Here is a 14,998-nt window from a genome sequence, read left to right as displayed (position 1 = left end):
ATTCCGGCTCTCACAGACCTGTTAGTTTTTCTTTAAGAAGCCCTCCTGTTCTCCACTCATTACCTGTATTAACTGCACCTGTTTGAACTCGTTACCTGTATAAAAGACACCTGTCCACACACTCAATCAAACAAACAGACTCCAACCTCTCCACAATGACCAAGACCAGGGAGCTGTGTAAGGACATCAGGGGTAAAATTGTAGACCTGCACAAGGCTGGGATGGGCTACAGGACAATAGGCAAGCAGCTTGGTGAGAAGGCAACAACTGTTGGTGCAATTATTAGAAAATGGAAGAAGTTCAAGATGATGGTCAATCACCCTCGGTCTGGGGCTCCATGCAAGATCTCACCTCGTGGGGCATCAATGATCATGAGGAAGGTGAGGGATCAGCCCAGAACTACACGGCAGGACCTGGTCAATGACCTGAAGAGAGCTGGGACCACAGTCTCAAAGAAAACCATTAGTAACACACTACGCCGTCATGGATTCAAATCCTGCAGCGCACGCAAGGTCCCCCTGCTCAAGCCAGCGCATGTCCAGGCCCGTCTGAAGTTTGCCAATGACCATCTGGATGATCCAGAGGGGGAATGGGAGAAGGTCATGTGGTCTGATGAGTCAAAAATAGAGCTTTTTGGTCTAAACTCCACCCGCCGTGTTTGGAGGAAGAAGAAGGATGAGTACAACCCCAAGAATACCATCCCAACCGTGAAGCATGGAGGTGGAAACATCATTCTTTGGGGATGCTTTTCTGCAAAGGGGACAGGACGACTGCACCGTATTGAGGGGAGGATGTATGGGGCCATGTATCGCGAGATCTTGGCCAACAACCTCCTTCCCTCAGTAAGAGCATTGAAGATGGGTCGTGGCTGGGTCTTCCAGCATGACAACGACCCGAAACACACAGCCAGGGCAACTAAGGAGTGGCTTCGTAAGAAGCATCTCAAGGTCCTGGAGTGGCCTAGCCAGTCTCCAGACCTGAACCCAATAGAAAATCTTTGGAGTGAGCTGAAAGTCCGTATTGCCCAGCGACAGCCCCAAAACCTGAAGGATCTGGAGAAGGTCTGTATGGAGGAGTGGGCCAAAATCCCTGCTGCAGTGTGTGCAAACCTGGTCAAGAACTACAGGAAACGTATGATCTCTGTAATTGCAAACAAAGGTTTCTGTACCAAATATTAAGTTCTGCTTTTCTGATGTATCAAATACTTATGTCATGCAATAAAATGCAAATTAATTACTTAAAAATCATACAATGTGATTTTCTGGAATTTTGTTTTTAGATTCCGTCTCTCACAGTTGAAGTGTACCTATGATAAAAATTACAGACATTCCATGCTTTGTAAGTAGGAAAACCTGCAAAATCGGCAGTGTATCAAATACTTGTTCTCCCCACTGTATATGTTAAAGAAACTCTGGGTTTGTCACCTTTTTAAGAGGCATGAATTCACTTCTATACCAGTTAATGATGTACACAGAGGGTTCTCCAAATTATTCGATGAGCTCCAACAGCGGTGGGAGTGACTCTTCGGGACGTGAGACGAACAAAATGTAATCCGCATAGAGCGAGATGCAGTGATCAACCTTGCCCATGTTTAGCGAAGCAATGGCAGGATGGCTTCTGATACTAATAGCTAGGGATTCCATAGCAATGGCGAATAGCAACGGACTCAAGGGGCACCATTGGCGGTAGGAACGGTGAAATGAAAACGGAGGTGATTTATTGTAATTTAGTGAACTGAAGCATTCGGGCCCAGAGCAAATATATTTGTTATTGTCAAAATGTAGTTCCATTCCAATTGGTAAAATTCCTTTTGAGCGTCAAGTGCAAGAATGGCATCTTTAGAACCTTTGTCATGTTTTGAATACTTGATGTTCATCAGTCGCCTAACATTGGAAAATGAGAATCTGCCTGCGATAAAACCAGTTTGGTCATGAGTTATAGTCGAAATGCATTTATTTAGTCTGTTTGCGAGTATTTTCGTAAACATCTCAAGATCGCATCCGAGGAGGGCAGTAGGACGATATGAAGATAGATCGATTTCTTCTTTCTTTATATTAGGGTGATATTGGCTGAGTATAAAGACTCCCGTGAGTCTGCGAGTTTCAATAGTGTTGAAACATCCGCAACATAAGAGTAACCTTTTCTGAATATGATTTGTAAAACTCTTTACCAAAGCTGTCAGGGCCAGCCGCTTTACCATTAAGGAAGGAACTTACTGCAGAGACAACCTCTTCTAAAGTTATTTCTGCATTTAGCTCCCTTTTGAACAGTGCTGCATAATTTAGCTAGGGAAAGGGAATGGAGGAAATCAGACATTTCCGCAGTATCTACAGTGGTCTTTGAAGTGTAGAGGTCTTGATAAAACTTTAACATGCATTCATTTATTTTGGGTCCGTAGTAACAGCTCCTGTACTAGATTTAATTTTATGAATAACTCTGTTGTCCTGTATACTTCTCAGCTGGCGCGCCAGTAGTTTATCCGGCTTGTCACCCAACTCGAAGTGTTTTTATTTAATATTTAATAGCGTTGTGTTTACTTGGTTTGAGAGAATAGTGTTGTATTCATATGAGCTCTGTCATTCAATTTGGAAGATAAGGGCGCTTCCATATAATCTCTCCCAAGCATGTGCCCCGATTTCAAATTTTCTCTACCTAAATTTTTTCATGGTAGCCTCATATGATATTGTATGCCCACGCATAATAGCCTTAAATGCCTCCCACAAAGTGGAGTTGGAAACATCCGCATTATCATTCTGGAACATATAGTCCGTAATTAAATTGGCTCTTTGTTGGTGAAATTGTTCATCATTGAGTAATGTTGAATTAAATCGCCAGCTGAATTGAGGCTTTGTTCTACTGAAAGCCATGTGTAATAAAACGGGACTGTGATCGGAAATGATTATATTATGGTACTTGTTAGAAGTGACGTTAAATGTCAATTTTAGAGTCTGTTAAAATGTAGTCAATTCTTGTGTATGATTTATGCACATGTGAGAAGAATGAATAATCCTTGTAATCTCCAAATATTGACAAGGTTCATTGTTCCAATTAAAATATTCAAGACAGTAGTGGAATTCAGTGAAGTGCTAGGAAGCCTATCCATGTAAGGATTCAAAATACATTTAAAATCTCCGCCTGTCATTAAATGTGTGGTTGATAAATCTGGTAAGAGATTGAAGACATTCCGAAGGTGCATAAAGATTGTTACATGTCGTGATAAAATATGGCCTATTACTATAAGAAAGCGGCCATTGGGGTCGCTTATAGTTGAAATATGTTGGAATGGGACAGTTGTTTCTGGAAATAATATGGCTACACCTCTAGCCTCGGATGAAAAAGTGGATTGATAAATCTGTGATACCCAACTCTATTTTAATCTCTGTTGCTCAGTATGTTTAATGTGAGTTTCTTGTAGAAACATATCTCAGATAAAGATTTCAAATGGGAAAAGCTTTGCATCTTTTCAAATTCGTTCTCAAACCTCATACCCTTTCGTGGAATGTAATGTCGCCACACTGTAGCGAAGTGGTAGAGTTGCCAGTACCCGTAATAAATAATTATTTGGTCCTCAAATACATTAAAATTGTAGCAGTAGGGCTGGAGCAACACACAGAGCGAAGGACAAATGAAAAACACAACATTCTCCACCTCCCTGTCCTTTTCCCCAAATGATGTGGAATGTAAGTTCCCCCATAAACACTGTGGAACTGCTGGACACAAGGAGACATAGGCTAGCCAACCAATTTACAATGAAACTAAATTAGCGTACCTTCAGGTGGTCCGACTGGGCCCCCTCACCCTTACAGTGCCCTACACTAATATTGGCACCCCTGATAAATATGAGCAAAACAGGCTCATATTGCGGTTTATCCTCTTGGTCTTTCATTTAAAATATTCACAAAAATCCAACATTTTAATTTGAAGTGAATTTATTGGAAAAAATAAATAATAAATATTTTTCTCAAACATGTGCCGCAGTTATTGGCACCCCTAGAAATTCTTATGAATAAAATCTAACTGAAGTATATTTCCCAATCCTATTTTACGTTTTTAAGTTCTCCTGAGTGATTAGGAACACTTAGGAGGTAAGCCATGACTTCCTGTTTCACTGGGGTATACATATGAGGTGGCACACAGGCCAAGTTCCCATAGTTATCCATCACCTATGGGGAAAGACCCGAGAATACAGTAATGATGTGCGACAAAAGGTCGTTGAGCTGCACATCAGGAAATGGCTATAAGAAAATAGCTCAACGGTTGAAATGCCCATTTCCACTATCAGGGCAATAATTAAAAGTTTAAAGCAACTGGAGATGTTAACAATCGGCCTGTAAGGGGACGTGTGTCTATATTGACTCCACGCATAGTGAGGAGGTTGGCTCGAGTGGCCACAATCTCCAAAGATCATAGCTGGAGAATTGCAGACGTTAGAACGTTAGGGTTGCCATAAAGCTTTTGCTGTCATCAAACTACAAACTCAAGCACCTACAGCTTGCCAAACGTTACTGGAACTTGAAATGGGACCAGGTTCTATGTTTAGATGAGACGAAAATTGGAAACAAACTCCAGAGGTGGGTTTGGCGTACACAGAAAGATAGCTATGCAGAAAAGTACCTCATCCCCACTGTGAAGTATGGTGGTGGATCTTTGTTGTGGGGCTGCCAAGGCAGCAGATACTCTTCCTGGGGTCCAGGAAAATTAAGGCCGTTTATACAATTTTTAAAAACATTACAATACATTCACAGATTTTAAAACACACTGTGTGCCCTCATGCCCCCACTTCACCACTACCACATCTTACAGTACTAAATCCGTGCGTATAGTGCATATGTTATCGTGTGTATGCATGTCTGTGCCTATTTTGTGTTTCACAGTCCCCGCTTTTCCATAAGGTTTTTTTAATCATAATTTAAAGAAATCTAATTTTACTGCTTGCATCAGTTACTTGATGTGGAATAGAGTTCCATGTAGTCATGGCTCTATGTAGTACTGTGTGCTTCCCATAGTCTGGTTGTCCTGTCTTTGGCATCATTAAAGTGTAGACTGTTATTTTATCAAATCAATTCTCTGTAATTATTACGTGATTAAACGAATCATGTAAATGCAATTAACTAGGAAGTCGGGGCACCAAGGAAAATCTTCAGATTACAAAATTAGAATTTTTCTAATATAACTCTTCAGATATTTTAATATCTAATCAATTAGTCTTCTAATGAATGAATTATTCTTTACCTGACGTTAGTCTCATTCCAAACGTCCTAAGTTGTTGGTTATCTGCACGAACCCATCCTTTACTATGAATCATCCATACACCAATTGTCTTAATCATTTATTTACTAACTAAATAATCACAGAAATGCATTAACAAACAAACAGTAGATATGGTTACAAGGAAATGATAGGGGAGGGTCCCTAGTGGGATAAGCCAATATGACGGCTTGGTGGACAAAGGGAAGTGGGTGTGGACTGAGAAGGGCGGGAAAGACAAAAAGGAGTCACTACACAGTTGATAATTATATTAATTGAAATGCTAATCCTTTGTACATGAACGCTCACTCATTCGGGAATAATTGCAATCAATACATATTAACGCTCAGTGTGTCGTCGTGATCTTTGTTGGAAAGTTAATCTGAGCATCTCTCTCTGCTTCCCTAAAGTCTTTCGTGGTAAGAATGGATACTTCAGAGTACCATTCAGAAATGTTGTTATAGAATAGTGGTTTTGGCGGTTGTCGGTCTTCGCATCCCAGGTTGACATAATTTCTAGCTGCAGACTAGCAATTAGTATCTAAGATTTGCTCTTATTCTGTCGGGATCGATAGTCTGAGTTGAACCATTTCCCGCCGTGTAGCCATAGCTCCACGTGGTATGGTTAGGAATTAAACAACCACTATAACCTTAGCGTATACTGAGGTTTTTGTGGTCTGAACTCAACCTGTGTCCATCGAGGTACATGTGGTCTCGAGGATTTCTTCAGGAGGGGTTTTTATTCGAAACAGTAGAAAAGGGATGTCCCATGAGCCAGATCATGTCTGTGATCATGGGGGTGGGCCAATGACTTAGGCAATTCAATTCTCTCACATTAATGGTTTAACCTAGCATTACGTCATTTCACAAATAGTTTCATCTTTACTCATTCATTTCATACAATAATTAGACGCAAACCTCATAAGAGGCACCTGTATAAACAGAGTGATGGTAATGTGGCTGTATTGTCTTTCATGAGGTCGCTAACATGAAACGGACCGGGTCATAGCTGGCTTCTCCACCGACCGTTTACGCATTCTCCAAAACATGGATATTGTTCAGTTCTCAAGTTCTGTGAAGAAGTTCCTTTGTTCTACAGTGAAACTCTCTCTCTATACTGCATGGCCAGGAGGAAAGAGTCTCCTCCAGGAATTTACTACCTGAGATAACAGAACCTGGGTGTAGGAGAGAGAGAGAGGGATGCCACAATGCTGTTCATCGACTACAGCTCAGCATTTAACACCATAGTACCCTCCAAACTCGTCATTAAGCTCGATCCTGGGTCTCGACCCCGTCCTGTGCAACTTGGTCCTGGACTTTCTGACGGGCCGCCCCCAGGTGGTGAGGGTAGGAAACATCTCCACCCCGCTGATCCTCAACACTGGGGCCCCACAAATGTGCGTTCTCAACCCTCTCCTTTACTCCCTGTTTACCCATGACGGCCTACAGGGAGGAGGTGAGGGCCCTCGGAGTGTGGAGTCAGGAAAATAACCTCACACTCAACGTCAACAAAACAAAGGAGATGATCGTGGACTTCAGGAAACAGCAGAGGGAGCACCCCCCCTATCCACATCGACGGGACAGTAGTGAAGGTGGAAAGGTTTAAGTTCCTCGGCTTACACATCACGGACAAACTGAAATGGTCCACCCACACAGACAGCATGGTGAAGAAGGCGCAACAGCGCGCCTCTTCAACCTCAGGAGGCGAAAGAAATTTAGCTTGTCACCAAAAACACTCACAAACTTTTACAGATGCACAATCGAGTGCATCCTGTCGAGCTGTATCACTGCCTGGTACGGCAATTGCTCCGCCCACAACCGCAAGGCTCTCCAGGGGGTACTGAGGTCTGCACAACACATCACCGGGGGCAAACTATCTGCCCTCCAGGACACCTACACCACCCGATGTAAGATCATCAAGCACCTGAGCCACTGCCTGTTCACCCCGCTATCATCCAGAAGGCGAGGTCAGTACAGGTGCATCAAAGCTGGGACCGAAAGACTGAAAAACAGCTTCTATCAAGGCCATCAGACTGTTAAACAGCCATCACTAACATTGAGTGGCTGCTGCCAACATACTGACTCAAATCTCCAGCCACTTTAATAATTAAAAATGGGATGTAATAAATGTATCACTAGTCACTTTAAGCAATGCCACTTTATATAATGTTTACATACCCTACATTACTCATCATATATATATATATCTCTCTCTCTCTATATATATATACACTGTACTCTATACAATCTACTGCATCTTGCCTATGCCGTTCGGCCATCGCTCATCCATATATTTATATGTACATAGTCATTCATTCCTTTACACTGGTGTGTATAAGGTAGTTATTGTGAAATTGTTAGATTTCTTGTTAGATATTATTGCATGGTCGGATCTAGAAGCACAAGGTTTTCGCTACACTTGCGTTAACATCTGCTAACCTTGTGTATGTGACCATTAAAATTTGATTTGAAAGGGCCACATCATGACACTGTTCTGGACTTGAGGACTGTGAAGAGACCTCTTGTGGGGTATGAGTGGGGCAGCTTGATGAGAACCAAATATTTAAATCACCCAGAAAATATACCTCTGTTTATCACATACGTTATAAAGCATTTTATACATGTTCTCCAGACACTGACAGTTAGCACTTGGTGGTTGTTACTCACACCTCTTGGAGGGAACGCAACACCCCGCTACATCTCAACCCCCGTGGAGTGAAAAAAGTATGTGATCGTAGGTGCGGGGAAGGACGACAGAGGCAGAGAAAAATACAGTTAGATGGGAATTTAGTATTCCTAAACACGGTAATGTGGGGAAAAGGGGTTAGATGGAACCAAAGATAAGGAAGCCTCTCTCCTACCTTACCTGCCTTCCCAATTCTAACCTGACCTTTAGCACCACCTGGCGCGCTAACCAAAATACAGGGGGTGGTCCGTCTAGGTCTTACCTAGTGTGCCTAGACAGATTAAATACTACAGGTTATGTATGCCATTAGGCCTCTTGCCTAAACACTCCCAAGGTGCCTTCCCCTTCCCCCCCTGGGAAGAAATGAAACAGAATAATTTACCAATACTATAAGTGAAAAATTTCAATAACCAAAAACACACAGTCCTATTGTCATACACAACTTTGAAGGAGCGTCTACAAAATAATGTCAACAACTTTCACTGACCACAACAACCAACACAGGACATACAAATAAGCTATTTTCTCTGACAAAGGAACACTGGCTGTTATCAAGCTGGAGAAGGAGTCGGTAATTGAAGAATCAGCAGTATCTCCTGATGAGTGGGAGGGGTCAGAGCTCCAATCAACGATGGGGCCGACCAATCAGCTGCTTTAGGAATTCAGGAAGACATTTCCTGAAATAGACACACATACAAACCAACACAGAAACTGTGGAACGTAACAGTGGTCTATCGCAGCTTCCCACGAGAATGGGCTTTAGGTGAGGCAGATGAACCTGTAGCCATATTACTTCAACAGTATTTGACATTAGATTGCGTAAGCCTTTTTGTTTTTTATTTGTTTTTTATCCCTTTTTCTCTCCAATTTCGTGGTATCCAATTTGGTAGTTAGTCTTGTCCCATCGCTGCAACTCCCGTGCGGACTCGGGAGAGGCTTACGTCGAGAGCTGTGCGTCCTCTGAAACACGACCCAGCCAAACCACACTGCTCCTTGACACAACGCTCGCTTAACCCAGAAGCCAGCTGCACCAATGTGTCGGAGGAAACACTGTACACCTGGCGACCATGTCAGTGTGCATGCGCTCGGCCCGTCACAGGAGTCGCTAGAGCGCCATGGGACAAGAGCATCCCAGCCGGCCAAACCCTCCCCTAACCGGACGACGCTGGGCCAATTGTGCGCCGCCCCATGGGTCTCCCAGTCGCGGCCGGCTGCGACAGAGCCTGGACTTGAACCAGGATCTCTTGTGGCACAGCTAGCACTGTGATGCAGTGCCTTAGGGCCTCCCGAGTGACAGTGGTTTAACAGTACACTTTAACTTGAAATGAAATCTACTTTCTGACCAAATTAGACACTTGTAATATCTGAAAATGTAGCTAGCTAGACTCTGTTACCCGTACACATGGATGTAGGCTTCTCCCTCTGTCATGGATGACATGGTTGCCCTTAGCCAAGGAGATGGCATGGGGCATTATCCTGCTGGAATAATCAATTTGCAGATGGACACTGCTGCCATAAAGAGATTGAACTGATTGAATACCACAGGATATCTGAACATCATTGCCAAACGTTGTGCGACTTTTATCATGGGGCCCAATGTGTGCCATGAAAACACACCCCACACCACCAGCCTCCAGTCTTGACACACGACATGATGGATTCATGTACTCAGTAGCGTAGCTTAATGATGACATGCCCAGGTGCCCTATCACCACCTGTATTTCTCTTAAAATTAAACACATGTTTAATATTACTAAGCATTGTAACCGCAGAACCTAATCTAAGGGCACATTTGAAGCTGTTACCAGAGAAGCCGCAATATAGCCAATACATTCAGCACCATGGACAACGGTCAGAAATGAACCTGTATAAGTCGATCAGCACCACGGAAAGCACAAAGCGGTCAAAATGCACCCTATTTCATCTGCAAATAATAGGCAATAGCCTATATTATAAAACATACATATATAGAGCAATCTCTTGACAGAAACACAAACACAGCTAATGACCCAGTAAATGCTCGCTGTAGTTATGCACGACGGCAAAACTGACATACCGTTATTTCAAATGATCTGCCTCCCACAGAGGCCTGTAGCAAAAACACCAGAAAATAAATCAAGTGGCGCATTCAAACAGATTGCTCAAATGACAGCATGCCTTTTAACAGTATATGATGCGTATGTGCTTACTATTATTCTTATAACCTAGTTAAATGTATATGCTATGATGACAATGAAATGACTCGGCGGCCGTGCACCAGAACATGGTTTCCAAAGACAGATCGAGCATAGTCGTAGATTGACAAGCAATGTAACTCCATCTCAAAATAGCTTGATTTAATATAGGCTGCCCTGTAAAAATATTTCTTACTCACTCATGTGATTGGCATTCGACGAGCCAATCCATTGCCTGTTGGCTGGATGTCACACCCTGAAACTGTTAAGCGTGAAAAACCCAGCAGCGTTGCAGTTCTTGACACGCCAAAACTGGTGCGCCTGGCACCTACTACCATACCCTGTTCAAAGGCACTTAAATCTTTTGTCTTGCCCATTTGTGCTCTGAATGGCACACATACACAATCCATGTCAATTGTTTTGAGGCTTTAAAAGTATTTCTTGAACCTGTCTCCTCCCCTTCATCTACACTGATTTGAAAGTGGATTTAACAGGAGACATCAATAAGGGATCACAGCTTTCAACTGGATTCACCCGGTCAGTGTATCATGGAAAGAGCAGGTGTTCCAAATGTTTTCTACACTCAGTGTATATTCTCAAGCAGTCTAAGTTAGGTCAATCTGCACATTTGGAAGTTGTGTTAATAGCTTCCGTCGTTTTAAGCGCTAGAGCGAGTTGGAAATACAATAAAAATGCTATGTGAATTTATCCACATTTATGTAGTTATAGTTGATAAAAGTGTTTATGAATTTGAAGTAAGGATAGCCTGAACATGAAGTTGGTTTAGTGTCTCTAGCTTGAACGGTTTGAGTTACTATTAAAAATTCTGAATGCAAGCAATCGAAGTTGGGTCAGTCTGTACATATCAATGTTAGTTTGGCGTTGATAACTTAAGTGGTGGTGGTGGCGGAGATACATGCCCACATTTCCATATTCTTCCAATGTAAGTCTATGGCACTTTTATTGCCATTGAAATGCATTGGGAACTCATTAAAATAGTGTTGTATGCCCAAACTTTTTTGTACTACTGCACATTTAGAAGTTGGGTTTGTGTTAATAGTTTGTCGTTAAAGAGCTAGAGTGAGCGGAATATGTCAAATAATAATGAGGATGTAAGCCATCCAAAGTTGTGCATTGCTTTTCATGCACACCTAACTGCAATTGCATGTATTTATATGGTCTATTTGCCCAAGTCTAAGGATTTGGCTGTCTAGCACACTGACATGCACAGCTCTCTGGATGAGGGTGTCTTCAAGTCTCCAGTGGGTGAGGAAGTCCCTTTCATCTATGTAGTGTATTACAGGTAATTGACAAGTGCAGTCAATTGGCAGGAGGGGTGGAGTGCATGACACTTCATCCTGGAGTTTGCCTCACGAGTCCAGCAGGCAGAGCTCAATAACTACAGGCATATGTGAGATGCAGGAGGATGGCACTTTTCTTTTACCACTCCATGTAGAATACACCTTCCTTCATGACCAAAAGTATCATGAACATCTCATACCAAAGTCATGGGCATTGATATGGAGTTGGTCCCCCATTTGCTCCTATATCAGCCTCCAGTCTTCTGGGAAGGCTTTCCACTGGATGTTGGAACATTGCTGCAGGGACTTGCTTCCATTCAGCCACGAGCATTAGTGAGGTTGGGTGCCGATTAGGCCTGGCTCGCAGTTGGCATTCCAATTCATTCCAAAGGTGTACGATGAGGTCAGGGCTTTGTGCAGGCCAGTCAAGTTCTTCTACACCGATCTCGACAAACCATTTCTGTATGGACCTCGCGTTGTGCACTTGGGCATTGTCATGCTGAAACAGGAAAGGTCCTTGTACAAACTCTTGCCCCAAAGCACAGAATCGTCTAGAATGTCATTGTATGCTGTAGAGTTAAGATTTCCCTTCACTGGAACTAAGGGGCCTGAACCATGAAATCCTATCCTGAACCATGAAAAAAAAGCCCCAGACCATTTATTACTCCTCCACCAAATTTTACAGTTGGCACTATGCATTGGGGCAGGTAGCGTTCTCCTGGCATTTGCCAAACCCAGGTACATCCGTCAGACTGCCAGATGTTAAACCGGGATTCTTTACTCCAGAGAACGCGTTTCCACTGCTCCAGAGTCCAATGGAGGTGAGCTTTACACCACTCCAGCCGACGCTTGGCATTGTGATCTTAGGCTTGTGTGCGGCTGCTTGGCAATGGAAACCCATTTCATGATAATCCTGGCGAACAGTTCTTGTGCTGATGTTGCTTCGAGGCAATTTGGAACTCAGTGAGTGTTGCGACCTAGGACAGATAATTTTTTACACGCTTTAGCTTTTAGAGTTCCCGTTCTGTGAGCTTGTGTGGCCTACCACTTTGCGGCTGAGTCGTCGTTGCTCATAGACGTTTCCATTTCACAATAACAGCACTTACAGTTGACAGGGGCAGCTCTAGCAGGGCAGAAATTTGACAAACTGACAGATAGCTTAATTATATTGATTGCATAATAGGCTACTCTCTATTTGATACAACTGAAATATGATCAGATGTTCTATGGTGGTTGGATAGAAAGTTAGCCTATGTTATATTGGCTGTTTCTAAAAACAACAAAACGGCAGCCTGGTATACTATAAAGCGGAGGGATGGGGCCGTAGAAAAGTAACCACTCTCTAAAGGACTGACAATCCATGAGATCAACATTATAGTGATCTGAATGGTAATACCAAGGTTCTGTATAGATTAACTTTTGCTATAACTACTGGGCCTGCAAGTTCCAAAACTTTCCTTAAATGCGACTTAATTTCCACCTCAATCATAGCTGAACCTTGGACACAATAAAATATTCCCTCCATTTATCCAATAAAATATATTATAATACTTTTCTACCTCATTCTGTAGCGGAACGGGCCAATTAATGAACCAATAAGGATGAACAAAAACAAGCTTCTCACGCTGATGAGGACACATTCTAACTTTTTCTTTACTTAGGGTACCAAATGGCACCCTATTCCATATGATGTGCACTACTTTTGAGCAGGGACCATAAGGATTCCAATCGGGCTCTGGTCAAACGTAGTGCACAATTTAGGGAATAAGATGCTATTTGGGACTGCCTTAGAACAGATTTAACAGGCAACCCTGAGGCAAGGCTTTCTAGGCCAAATCGTTACGTTTAACTAACCCTCTGAGGGAAGCTTTCGTTATAGACTGATCAGAATGGATGTTGAACTTGGCTGTAATGCCCACACTGTACAGAATGTTCAGGCTCGGAGCCTAGTAGAGGAAACCGAATGTTCTCTGGGGTCAAGTTCATTAGAGTAAACTGTAACAAAATGTTTTGCAACAGATATGAACATTTTTATGTCAGGTAGATGGTCCTCCCTGTCTCAATCCATTTTCGTCCGTTAGGGCCTAATAAAGAAGACGTGGGTTGTTGGATGTTTGGAAGGGGACGGGGATAATAGGAGAGCGCAGCAGTCCATTTGATCCTTTGCGTAACCCTCCGATTTAATAAAACTCAGATGCCTGTATAGAACCCAATAAATGCGAATGTGTGTGTTTTGAAAACAATTTTCTAGCCTAGTTTTGTGGGTTGAGTGTTATTTAGGCTGAACTTATCTGGGTTTTAGCTGAGGTAGTACCAGCGACTTCCTTTCTCTCTAGATCGTTGGCACTGGGCTATGTTGAGTCTTTAAAACTTCTTATGGCTGCATCCCGCTACCGGGATCGATATTACAGCAGCCAGAGAAAGTGCAGGGCGCCAAATTCATAAATCTCATAATTAAAATTCCTCAAACATACATGTGTCTTATATAATTTTAAAGGTATTATTTTTGTTAATCCCACAAGTGTCCGATTTTCAAATATGCTTTTCAGCGAAAGCACTACAAACGATTTATGTTAGGTCACCATCAAACCACAATAAGCACAGCCATTTTCCCAGCGAAATATAGCAGTCAGAAAAAGCAGAAATAGAGATAAAATTCATCACTAACCTTTGATTATCTTCATCAGATGACACTCATAGGACTTCATGTTACACAATCAATGCATTGTTTGTTTGATAAAGTTCATATTTATAACAAAAAATCTGAGTTTACATTGGCGCGTTACATTCACTAGTTCCAAAAACATCAAGTGATTTTGCGTAGCCACATCGTTTCAACAGAAATACTCATCATAAATGTAGATGATAATACAAGTTATACACATGGAATTATAGATATACCTCTCCTTAATGCAACCGCTGTGTCAGATTTCAAAAAAACTTTACGGAAAAAGCAAATAATGCAATAATCTGAGACGGAGCTCAGAACAATAGCCAAATTAGCCGCCATGTTGGGGTCAACAGAAACCAGAAAATACATGATAAATGTTTCCTTACCTTTCATGAACTTCATCAGAATGCAGTCCTAGGAATCCCAGGTCCACAATAAATGCTTGATTTGTTCGATAATGTCCGTTATTTATGTCCAAATAGTTACTTTTGTTAGCGCGTTTGGTAAACAATTCCAAAGTCACAAAGCGCGTCCACTATAACGTGACGAAATGTCCAAAAGTTCCGTAACAGTTAGTAGAAACATGTCAAACGATGTACTGAATCAATCTTTAGAATGTTGTTAACATACATCTTGAATAACGTTCCAACCGGAGAATTAGATTGACTTCAGAAGAGCGGTGGAACGGACGTCCTCATGTGAAGGCGCATGGTGAATGCGTGATCAGCTCGTGGCAGTGATTACTCATTCCTGTCTCCTTTGGCTCCCCTTCACATTAGTCATCAGACAACTTTCTGTTGACTGTTGACATCTAGTGGAAGCCATAGGAAGTAAAAACTCATCCATATCTCGCTGTAATTTCATTGAGAGCTTGGTTGACAATCTACCACCTCAGAAAAAATTCAAACAGGAAGTGGAAC

General features: G+C 42.3%; 1 protein-coding gene across 1 annotated transcript in view; it reads left to right on the top strand.

Moving 5' to 3' along the window:
- The window catches only part of LOC120058172 (E3 ubiquitin-protein ligase MYCBP2), a 286,250-nt gene that overhangs the window by 22,876 nt on the left and 248,376 nt on the right, over positions 1-14,998 (top strand). The gene's annotated exons all lie outside the window — the stretch shown is intronic.

Source organism: Salvelinus namaycush, chromosome 13, assembly GCF_016432855.1.
Source record: "Salvelinus namaycush isolate Seneca chromosome 13, SaNama_1.0, whole genome shotgun sequence".
Taxonomy (NCBI): Eukaryota; Metazoa; Chordata; class Actinopteri; order Salmoniformes; family Salmonidae; genus Salvelinus; species Salvelinus namaycush.
Note: the sequence above shows the minus strand (reverse complement) of the source record. Positions and strands in the feature narration are given on the sequence as shown.